Raw genomic sequence first — 13,081 nt, forward strand, 5'->3', positions numbered from 1 at the left:
AATAAATTCTCGTAGTCCTAGTATGTATTCACCAGCAAATATATATTCCATCAGTGGTAATAATGACACAATTATGGATCAGTGAAGAAACATTCATTAATGTTGGAGAAATATATATATATATATATATACATATATATATATATATATATAGAGAGAGAGAGAGAGAGAGAGATAGACATAGATAGATAAATATAGACATGAATATATTTTTCCAACTTGACTCAATATTCTGTGAATGCTCAGATGAGTTGTAATGGCAACTTTAGCACGAGTAGTGAAAGAAAATCAATGAAAAAAGCTACCTAACTACATCATTAAATTGAGAAAATGATAGTGAAGCAACTTTAAAGAATATGTATTCTTTAAATTCTTTTTCTTTTTTCCTTTCTCTTGAATATCTATGATTACACTGTTAATATTTTTGTGAGGATTACTTAGTTATTAGTTTATATATAGTTTATGTGGACCTAGCAGGAAGGGCTGGAGAATTCCAAGATGGAATGAAGAAGCAAGAAGTGTCTTCTTGCTCACCGAGAGAGACTCCATGGTGGTTGCGACAAGTTGCAATTTAAAAGTGTTATAAAACTCTTGCCTTTACTTGCTGGTTTCTATAGGTCTAGTCTAGATATTGCAGTGTGGCAGTTGGGACTAACTGCCACTTCAGTAACAGACACCTCCTTAGCTCTTAAAACCTAGTCTCCCTACTTGTTTGGTCTTGCTTTCAGACACTCCTATCACCCTCACACCCTTCTGGACCCACATTTTAATATTTAAGCCTACTTCCCTGGTTTTCTCCATTACAGTTTGACACCCCAGATGGCTGGGTAACAGGGAAACAGGCAGGAAGTTCTCTCTTGGGCAGCCAGAGCTAGACTGGAAGTCAGGGGGCTCTGAACATTCCATTGAGGGTTCAGCCATTGGCTGTGAGCTGAAAGTTCTCAGCCAGTGGTGAGCTACTCAGAACTGCTCACTCCCCACCCCAGGTCATTGATAAAATCTCTGTGGGAAGCTAAAATACTATCAGGGCTGGAATAGTCCCAGAGAAAGGGTTTTTCTCCATTTTTTTTGTTTTTGTTATTTGTGCTGTCCTTTTTAATTGTATCATTATTGTTATTAATTATTGTTATTAGTAAGTAATTGTGGCTAATAATACCCACTGAAATGGTACACAACTGGTCGGTTTTGGCAATGCTGGGAACAATGATACTAGAAGATTGGATAGATTATTTCATCTTGGGGTTGTGGCAAGGGGTGTTATCTATTGCCTACCTGTTGTTTAAAATCATATCCAGGTATTGTAGGGGTATGCTAGATATTGAATTGGCCCAACCTATTCTTACCATTAATATTCTCGATGTTATATCACACACACCAGTTATTGTTCTCACTGGCTATATTGTTTATAAATTGAGGTGGATGTTTTTTCATGTTACTTATTGTTGTAAGATTGTAGTGACCTAATGTTGTAGGGATTCGGAGACGAAACAGATGCTACGGATGATGCAAATTAATATGTAATTTAAAAACAATTAGTGTGAAACTAATAATCTTTAATATTTTTATGACTCTCTCTGAATAACTGAATTATGACAATCCACCTTTGCTTGAAGGTAATTTTGTGTGGTCTAAATTTACTTCAGAATACAGACTTCAGTAGGTACTACTCAAACTAGAGAAATTTTAGGTATTTTAAAATGCTATGTAATGATGGTATGAAGAGAAGTCAAGTATTTTTAAATGGAAATTTGCCTTGTCAAAGACTTGGATACCAATTTGTGGTGACCTCACTGGTTTTCAGCACAGACACTCATTAAGACAGTAAATGCAGTATTCAGTCTCTTTGTGCTATATAATGGCATAAATATGATAATGCAAAAGATGAACTTAGGAAAAATGACTACAACAGAAAGAAGAAATTTATACTAAAAATAGTCCAATTTCAAAGTACTTATGGGCCATTATATTAAATATAGAAAGAAGATGAAGATATTCTAAAATCGGAAATTTTTGTAACAATATAACATGAAAACGAAAATCATATAACAACCCCTAAGAGGCAATCAAGAGGACACTAAATTTGCAGACTTAGAAACTTATTTCCTCATTTTAGTGAAATATTTATAATAACAATCTGTAAATCATTAAGGTTATCCTCTATGGAAATACAAAAATCAAACAGACAGGATGATATAGAGAATGCTTCCCCACACTGGAATAATTTTTACTTCCATAGTTGGCTGAAATGTTAAAAAATTGATGATCTCACTGAGTTTTTTTAATGAATACTGAGAAATCTGTACTATACACGTGGTATTACAAATCACAGTCTCAAAAGCTTCCTCTAAGAAAAAGTCCCCAGTGCATTTTTAAGATCATATAAGATCTTAGTTGATTCTCTAAGATTTTTTCAGTATACCGTAATATCATCTGCAAAGAGTGATAGCTTAGTTTCCTCATTGCCTATTTTGATACCTTCAATTTCTTTTTCTTCTCTAATTGCTATTGCTAGTGTTTCTAGTACAATGTTAAATAATAGGGGAGATAATGGGCATCCTTGTTTCACTCCTGATCTTATTGGAAAGGCTTCTAATTTATCCCCATTGCATAATATGCTTGTTGATGGTTTTAGATATATACTATTTATTATTTTTAGGAAAGGTCCTTCTATTCCTAAACTTTCCAGTGTTTTCAATAGGAATGGATGCTGTATTTTGTCAAAGGTTTTTTAGCATCTATTGAGATAATCATGTGGTTTTTGTTTGTTAGACTGTTGATATGGTCATTTATGTGAATGGTTTTCCTAATGTTGAACCATCCTTGCATTCCTGGTACAAATCCCACCTGATCATGGTGGATGATCTTCTTACTTACTTGCTGGAGTCTCTTTGCTAATATTCTATTTAAGATTTTTGCATCTATATTCATTAGGGAGATCGGTCTGTAGTTTTCTTTCTCTGTTTTTGATCTCCCTGGCTTCAGAATCAGTACCATATTTGTGTCATAAAAGGAATTTGGTCGGATTCCTTCTTTGCTTAAATCCCCTATTTGAAAAAAACTGCTGGGAAATTTGGAAAACACTATGGGAGAGATTAGGTTTAGATCAACACCTCACACCCTACACCAAGATAAATTCAGAATGGGTGAATGACTTGAATATAAAGAGGGAAACTATAAATAAGTTAAGCGAACACAGAATAGTATACTTGTCAGATCTCTGGGAAAGGAAAGACTTTAAAACCAAGCAAGAGTTAGAGAAAATTACAAAATGTAAATTAAATGGTTTTGATTATATTAAACTAAAAAGCTTTTGTACAAACAAAAACAATGTAGTCAAAATCAGAAGGGAAACAACAAATTGGGAAAAAATCTTTATAACAAAAAACTCTGACAGGGGTCTAATTATTCAAATATACAAGGAGTTAAAGCAATTGTATAAAAAATCAAGCCATTCCCCAATTGATAAATGGGCAAGAGAAATGAATAGGCAATTTTCAGGTAAAGAAATCAAAAGTATCAAAAGCACATGAGAAAGTATTCTAAATCTCTAATAATTAGAGAAATGCAAATCAAAACAACTCTGAGGTATCACCTCACACCTAGCAGATTGGCTAAAATGAAAGAATGAATGCTGGAGGGGATGTGGCAAGATTAGGACATTAATGCATTGCTGGTGGAGTTGTGAACTGATCCAACCATTCTGGCTGGCAATTTGGATCTATGCTCAAAGGGCTATAAAAATGCCTGCCCTTTGATCCAGCCATATCATTGTTGGGTTTGTACCCTGAAGAGATCATACATAAACAGACTTGTACGAAAATATTTATAGCTGTGCTTTTTTTGGTGGCAAAAAACTGGAAAAGGAGAGTATGTCCTTCAATTGGGGAATGGCTGAACAAATTGTGGTATATGCTGGTGATGGAATACAATTGTGCTCAAAGGAATAATATACTGGATGAGTTCCAGGTGAACTGGAAAGACCTCCAGGAACTGATGCAGAGTGAGAGGAGCAGAGCCAGAAAACCATTGTATACAGAGACTGATATACTGTGTTAAAATAGAATGTAATGGACTTCTGTACCAGCAGAAAGCAATGACACAGGAGATATCTGAGGGATGTATGGAAAGGAACACTACCCACATTCAGAGGAAGGACTGCAGGAGAGGAAACATATAAGAAAAACAACTGCTTGAATGCATGAGTTGGGGTGGACATGTTTGGGGATGTAGACTTGAAACCACCACACCAATGCAACTAACAACCATTTGGAAATAGGTTTTGATCAATGTCACATGATAAAACCAGTGGAAATGTGCGTCAGCTATGGGGGGGTGTGTGAAGGGGAAAGTAGGAGCATGAATTATGCAACTATGTTAAAAACAAATATTAATAAATGTTTAAAAAATAAAATTAAATTTTAAAAAAAGATCATATAAGATCTCTGGACACAAAGTCCAAAGATATAATTGCAATGAATTTCTAATATCAATTGAAGAATAAAATAAAGAGACATGCTGGACAACAGTACTTGTCAGTGTCATGGAGGATGGACTTTGAAACTACCAAAAGGAAAAGACATTTCATGAAAATAGAGACACCATTCAGATTCTTCTGTTTGTTGATAATTTCTTAATTATGTCATGACTCGGCATATGATACACCCTCCTCAGTGAGATTCATGATTACTCAAAAGAGCTTTACTTACATACAGAAATAGCTAAGTGCATCACAAATGTTTTCTTTTGCAATCTACAATATGAATTTTCAAAGAACGATACATATATTTGAAAAAATAAGTGGGACTCATAAATTGAATCGTGAAAAGAGAGCACATTCTATTATGCGTTGGAGTCTATAGAGTACTTTAAATGATGTTCTTCTATCTATGCCATATAGTTAGGAATCTTTATTATAATCTGCAAAGAATCAAAGATAGAAGACATCTCCATAACTCCCCAGAAAACACATGAATAAAAATTTACTTGAAAGAAACAGGATGTTCAGGTTGTGATCAGAATAGGGGAGAATATATATATATATGCATATATATATAAAATTATTTTATTAAATATATGAATATAGCCAAAACTTTATAATTACTCTGATTCAATTAGGTTCAATTGTCATTTTAGCCAAAATATGTATTTTCTTTAATCATGTATTTTCCCTTGAAAGCATTAAATATGTAATCCATTCAAAGCATTTACCTACATAGTGTCAAAGTTTATGAGACAAGTGACACTCTGTAGAATGTTTCATGTGGAAATACAAATTAAATACAAGAAAGGTTGTTTTCATTATGTGCTCTTCTTTATGTGCCTTTTATCTTGGGGTTTAATCTAGATACTTGAAAACATCAGCTGAGAGAAACCAAGATAGTAAAGCATTTATTTAAGCTCAGTATATATTGAAGTTAACTATTACCACGCTCACAAAATCCAGTGATTTCATTTTCAATGCAAACATTTACTTCTTTTAAATAGAAAAATGTTACAAATCAAGGCTTGATTTATTTTTTTTATTGTCTAATCTTAAGAATTCAATGGAGATAATGTTAATGTAAACTAAACTTTAAAAAAGTCTTGCATATTTTAATTTTTTTCTAGAGAGCCAGAAGAGAATATGGGCATTAAATATATAGACTCACTGATTCTGACTGAATTTCACTATGAAATCCTCCACCAGTAGAATTCAAATTTCTTGAGGACAAGAACTATTTCATTTATGTATTTTGTTGATAGCCCCTAATAATGGACTAGGCATTTATTCAGATCTTAAAGATATTTATTTCTTGCTGGCTTGAAAATTTTGAAATATAGTCTCATAGTCTTAGAGATTGCAAAAAACTTAGAGATCACTTAACCAAATTTCCTCATTTTTATAGCTGAAAGGAGTGAGGCATAGCAAATTTAGAAATTCAGCTCTCTTGAGCCCTAGGCTTATAATCTTTCTAAAATCTCTCATTTGAAATATAATCTAAGAGGCAATAAAATACTTCAACAGACCATTCTGACATGTGACTTTCTCTAAAGTGTGTGCAACAAGGGAAGCTAGGTAGATAGATGGCCAAACTTAGAGAAGGGAGATCATGGGTTAAATGCGGCTTCAGACATTTCCTATCCATATGACCCTGAGCAAGTAATTAAACCTCCATTGTCCAGCTCTTACTGCTCTTCTGCCTTGGAACAAATACAAGTATTAATTTTAAGGCAGAAGGTAAGGTTGAAAATAAATTAATAATAAAAATAAACAAAGCCTATTCAACACCAAAAATTTATGCCAATAAATATTTTAAGATCTTACTCTTTTTTAAAATGTTTAATAGAAGTTTTTAAAAGAGAAAGAAATAAGAAGAAAAAATTAAATATTGAATATTAAAGTTTTGGACTGCATATTTAAAATAATTTAAGTTCAAGATCTAACATGTATATAATTCCTTATAGTTTGCAAAGCACTTTATAAATATGATCTCCTTTCATCCTCTAAACAACCCTGTATGATAGATTCTATTATTACCCCATTTTTCAGAGGAGGAAATTGAGTCAAGAAGAGGTTATATGCTTTACCCAGAATCACACAGCTAATAAGTGTCTGAGACCAGATTTCAGATCAGTACTTTCTCATTCTAGGGCATAATGTTCTATCCACTTTACCACCCAAATGCCATTAAAATGTTACTATCTTTTCTTTTGTTGCTGTTTTTAATTAGTAAATACTTTGTAACCCCATTGTTGTTTATTTGTTTCAAAAATATTAGAGTAGTTTGCCATTTCCTTCTCTACCTCATTTTACAGATGAGATAAATAGGGTGAAATTACTTGCTCAGAGGCATTCATATATCTAGTAAATGCCTGAGACCGGATTTGAACTGTGGTTCTTCTGATTCTGGGGCCAGCATTCCAGCAACTGTGCTATCTTGTTGCCCCTATAATCTTTTTTTGTTTTTTCTATGATTCAATATTTCCTTTATTTGTACCAAAGAATGAATAATCATACCCAAGATGAGAAAAAAGGTGATTTAAGCTTTAAAGAAGTTATTCTGTGCTAAAGCATCTATTTTGAAGGCATGTGATTCGAATGCTTTAGTCCGGCATCTTTTGGTTCTGCGTCCTTAAGGCTGGTGTATTCAGCAGGCTTGGAATCATTGGACTTCATGTTCTTAGAATCAGACCTGGTGTCCTTGTAATCACATTTGATGACATTGGTTGACTTGAGATCAGATATGACAGCCTTGGGATCAGACTTAGTAACCTTCATATCAGGCCTGATAGCCTTGGTGATTTTACTGTCAAATATGGTGACCTTGGAACCAGATTTGTGACCTTTTGGTAACATTGGTGTTAATGAACTTAGCAACCTTTGGGTCAGTGGTTCTAGCAACCTTAGAGTAAGGTTTCATGATCTTTGGGCCTAGACAACTGGTACCAAAACTAGGGCTCACAAGCTTGATGGCCACGGCTAGCACACTGGTTACTAGCCTTGGAGATCTTGAGTCTAAGCTTGGCCTTGAAGACCTTGATGCTCAGGTACTTGATAGTGTCCACTTGGGCCTTAATATCGTTGGCATTGTTGGCCTGCATCTTATTCTTTATCTTTTTTTTTTTCGTGTTTCTTGTCAAAGTGAATGCTACTCAGAAACTTGTAGTCATCCTCTTTCAAGGGCTCATATCTCTCTGACTTAGATGTCTTGATGACACTTCTGTGCCATTTTTGTGATTTGTTATTGCTTTTGTTATTCTTAGAGTTAGCCATATTTATACCAAGGTAAAAAAGACTGAAAAAGACTGAGTGAGAAAAAGAAATGCATTGCTTGCCCACAATTTATTTTATTTTATTTAATATTTCCCAATTACATGTAAATTTTTAATATTCATTTTTAAGAATTTTAAGTTCTATATTCTCTTCTTCCCTCCTACTACTTCCTCTAGAGTGAAAGTGGAAATTTTTATTTTCAATTATACATGTGAGATTATGCAAAATATATTTTCTAGGAATAGCTGGCTCAATGGATTGAGAGTCAAATGTTGAGTTCAAATCTGGCTTCATATACTTCCTAGCTATGTAATCCTGGGCAAGTCACTTAACCCCTATTACCTAACCCTTAATAGTCTTCTTCTTTGGAAACAATATATAGTATTGGCTCTAAGACAGAAGGCAAGGATTAAAAATATTTTGATATTTACAAAAGAAAATATAAACACACAATCTAGGAAAATAAAGCAAAAAATATGCTTGTATTCAGAGTACATCTGTTTTTTCTCTAGAGATGTATAGCATTTGTCCTTTGGACTTGTCTTGGATCATTGTCTTGATCACAGAAGATAACTTTCACAATTGATAATCCTTAAAATATTTCTAATATTGTGTACAGTGTTCTCCTGGTTCTGCTCACTTCACTTTTCATGAGTTCATATAAGTCTTCCCAGGCTTTTCCAAAACCCTCTTGCTCATCTTTTCTTTCTTTTCTTTCTTTTTTTCTCATTGTTTCCTGTAGCAAATTAGTATTTTTTAGCTTTAAATGAAGCATACTAGATTTTGCTCCAGTCCTATGACTGTATGCTGTGCATATCTCTCTGCTTTAAATGGGTTTTTTAATGTCAACATATTGTAGGATTCTGGCTTTAAATCCACTCAGCTATCCTTTTATGTTTTTTGGGTGAGTTCTTCCCATTCACATTTAAAGTTATGATTACAAACTGTTTGTTTCCCTCCAATTTATTTTCCTCTGTTTATCCTTCTCTTTCTTTTCTTTCAGTGTTTCCCTTTTCACAAATCTTTTTACTTCTGTCAACCCACCTCCCCAAGTTCCCTTCCCTGTTGTCTGCTCTGTTGCCTTTTTTTGTTTCCTCTTCCCTTTTTATTTTCCTATTGTGTAAGATAAATTTCTATACCTATCAGTGTGGATGTTATTCCCACTTTGTGCCAATTCAAATAAGAAAAACATTAGATAATTGCTTGCCACCACTCTCATCTTCCATTCTATTATATTGATTCTTTCATGCCATCTCATTTGAGAGAATTTACCCCTAACTTTTTCACTTTTCACAGTATATTACTCTTTTTTAATCCCTTAATTAAAAAATATCCTAATATATTCAAGTTATTCTCTGCTTTCTGTATATATACACTCCTATTCATTACCCCAATAATGATAAAGTTCTTATGTAAACTTCAGAACCTTAATAATCCTAAGTACTTGTGGTATCTTGGGTACTTCAGGTATCATAGATAGCTTATTCATCTGAGTTATCACCTTACAAATAATTTAATCAATTGTAAGGTTTTAAATAGGGGGCTTGACAAAATAAGAAAGCAGCTTTTAATAATTTTAAGTTTTAATATGAATATAGTAGAGTTGCCCCTTTAAGCCAGAGAAAAGAAAACTTCTAGAAGCTTTTAATATTTAACAATTTAGTTTAAATAAAATAGAGACAAGTAAAAGAATATATAGAAAGATAGAAAAGAGGAAAGAGATATTATTAATCTTATACCCTATAAGTATACCTAAAAGTCCTAACAACTACCTCTAACTATCTTCTAAAGACAGCTTCTTCTTGCTTGGCAAACCCCAGGCCTATCTAACCTACACTATTTATAAATCATTCACTAACTACCCAACTCCCTAAAATAATGGATAGCCACCACTCACTCGCTCCTTCAATAAGTTTTCTATAGCAGCCCTACTGTCAGTAGCCAACTGAGAGCAGATCCTTGCCTCAGAGACAGACCTCCTGCTCTCTAGAGATACCAGAGCAAAACGCCCTTTAAAGGCTAAAGCCAAAAGCCGTCTTGGGAACCTCAGGCCCACCTTTATATTCCAGCAACTAAACGCCAACCCACACTACCAGCAACTTACCCCCAACAACCAACTCACACCCAGTAGCCAACTTCCCCACAATTCCCAGCCCTAAACATCAGCAACTCACAGCCTGCAACTGATGCTGGTTCAGCAGGGGACTCCCAAGTTCCTATTTCCTGTCACTGTGGGCTGGTTAATTCCTACACATCTCTATGGCAAGAGGACCTCAAGGTCCCCAGTTAAATTAAAGAAATTAAAGAATTCCTTTTTACACAGTAACCCATTGTTCCCCTTGATTACCTTAAAGTATCTTAAATATCTCTTGTATCATAAGTATCTAAGAATTCTTTTTTTCCCCATGCAAAGAAACTAATCAGTTTAACTCCTTTGTTCCCTTTGACTGCTTTAAGTATACTAACTTCTTTAGGTATCTCTTAAGCATCTTAAATATCCTAGTTAACTTAAGTATTGTATTTTCTTTTTTTACTGTAGTTTTCTTCACTATGTTTTTGTTCTAAGTCAATGATGGGCAAACTTTTTAAAAAGGGGGCCAAAGGAAAGGAAATGCTCATCTGTCAGTCTGTTTCTAAGGCAACTCTTTTGAAGTTTCATTGTATTGTATCCTACTCATTGTATTCATCAGATTAGGAATAATGTTCCCCTGGATTGAACATTTCAGACCCCTCCCCAATCTGGCCCCTCTGCCATAATTTGCTCACTAAATTGTTGATTTTTTCTAACATTTTCTTTTCAAATTTTTCTTCTCAGATTCTTATTATTAGCTTTTCTATCTTTTTTTTTTGTGGTGGATGGAGCTCTTCCAAGAGTTTGTTTTGGTCTTGACATCCTTTCACATTTTCCTTTGAAGCTTCACACTTTTCTGTTTTTTGTTTTGCCGTCATCTTCTGAGCCTGTATTTTGTTTTGTCTCTTGGTTCTACAACATATATAATAGTATATTTCTGAATAAGTTAATGCTGCTACCTGTGCTGGGACTCAGGCTACTGCAGCTGTTAGGGTGGCTGCCACCATGTCTGTGGCTGTGGTGGGTATGACTGCCATTCTTGCTGCCACTGCTGCTGCTTCCCTATTATGTTAATAAAAATTATATTTATCTGAACCAAAAAAAAGTAGTGAATACCTTATGTGCTTCCCATTATCTTTAGAGAAACCACATACAAGACTCTATTATGAATATGTTGCTTTAGAAAAGATCTAAGCTTTGAATCTCAACTTGTCACTTAGAAATGTTCCCTCAGACCCAGTGAAAGGAAATGCCATTTTTATAAAGCATCTTTAATAAGGAAATGGCCAGATTGGAGCTCAACAAGTTCTTCCCATTTTTTTCAGCAAGACAGAGAATTCCAAGTGTGAAATTAACCAGCGTATGCCAGGTTAGGTGGGGAGTTTAGAAATGCAAGAAAATGGTAAAACAAACAATTTCAACTCAGTTTGCTAAGAGTTCTTTTTAACTTCTCTCTGTATTAACTTATTCAGAAATACATTATTATATATGTTGTAGAAGCAAGAAATCTGGTTAGTAAAAATGCCAGATTCTTTGATTTGATTTTATTTGATTTCATTAGGGACCATCAGCCTAGCTGCTTAAGTGCCCGACTACTGTTTGCAGTTAAACATTCATTAGGGAATCCCAGTGGGTTCATTTGTTTCACTGAGGTCCAATTACAGTGCCACAAAAGCAGTTTTTGCAGCAATTAGCTGATTTTTCCTGTTTATGTTCTGTCTCTTTAGGAAGAGGACTAGTTTGTGGAGGTCAGATTTTTAATTAGGCACAATTTAGGGCCAATAAGAAAACTGATAATTTACTAAATGGCTGCAGTGGACTTAACTGCTCAGAGCAGAGGTAAATAACACAACAGGGACACCAGGCCTGTGTACTCCTGGTGTGCATAGCTCAGAGCTCTATAATGCAAGGAATAGATTATGTGTTAAATGGCTGTCATAGACTCCAGCAGGCTGCATGACTCACCAAAGCTCAACTTCAGGTGTCCCCAAAGAATGGACCCCATCATTTCCCAGTCCTTTAAGAAGACATACTAAAAAGCACTGCAAATACACTAAATTTATTCTGAAGAATTAAAAAAAAGAAAATGACTTTGAAGTCACAGATATTTCTAACAATGCAGCAACCTATTCTATTCAAGGTACAAAAGCATCTTTCTTCTGTAAAGGACTTTTTGGAAATAGAAAAGAGAGAGAGTCAATCATGATCACCATCAAATTCACCAAATAAAAGGACAAAGGTTGTTATGATTTTTTACTATGACTAATATAATATTCTGCCAAGGCTAAATTAATGAGTAATAAAATTAAAAATAATGTAATTCTTATGTCCTTGTCAATGTACTATTTTAGTACACCTAATAAATTTTTGTCAAATTAATTTGAACTTAAATGAAATAAAGCAATACCTATACAAGCAATTAAAATAAGTATGAATAATAATAATAATGAAACCCTTTTAAATAAATATATAAAAAGAAAAAAAACTAGTAAGAAAGGTTGCCAACTGGAGGTCCTGAGAAGAAGAATCAAAAGACCAATGTATTTTTTGGGATAGCCTTTACCCAGCATCAAACTGCAAGAAAGACTGGCTGACCTAGCTAGTATATTACATAAGCAGAAGTGAAAAAAGAACATGTGATTTAACAGCAAAGAAAAATTTTCTTATAAAACTTCAGTTTTTTAGAACTAGTGATTTACATGACTTGTAAGAAAATTTGATCCGTTATTCAGGCAAGTGATTACTTACCTCGGAGCAAAGAGGAAAATAATACAGACCCCTGCCTCTGGCACCTTGAAATCAGGCTGATCATTTTTACTAAATCAAATAAGAAGCATGTTTTTAAAAGTCTCAATCACCTGTAAGACCAAAGCATAATGCAGTTGACACAGTTGGAAATTTCAAAAAATGGGTAGGCATGTTTTATTTGTGAATGGCAGAGGCAATAACCACCTTGCCGAGATCACAAATGCATTGGAGTATTGGAGTGAAACTAATGTATAATGGAAAGCATGAGAAGTCCAGTCATCCTAATTAGTATAGAATGCACATTTCCCTCTAATTGAAGAGTCAGGTTTTCTTAGAGCTATTGGTCTAATCATTATTAAAACTACTAGTATAATTATATAAATGCCTATATATGAAGTATAGCATACATATAACTACATATAAAAATTCAAATATTATATATACGTATATATGTATATATATATATGTGTATATATATATATTATATATATATATATAAAACCTGTCTC

The sequence above is a fragment of the Gracilinanus agilis genome, chromosome 1 (genome assembly GCF_016433145.1).
Source record: "Gracilinanus agilis isolate LMUSP501 chromosome 1, AgileGrace, whole genome shotgun sequence".
NCBI lineage: Eukaryota > Metazoa > Chordata > Mammalia > Didelphimorphia > Didelphidae > Gracilinanus > Gracilinanus agilis.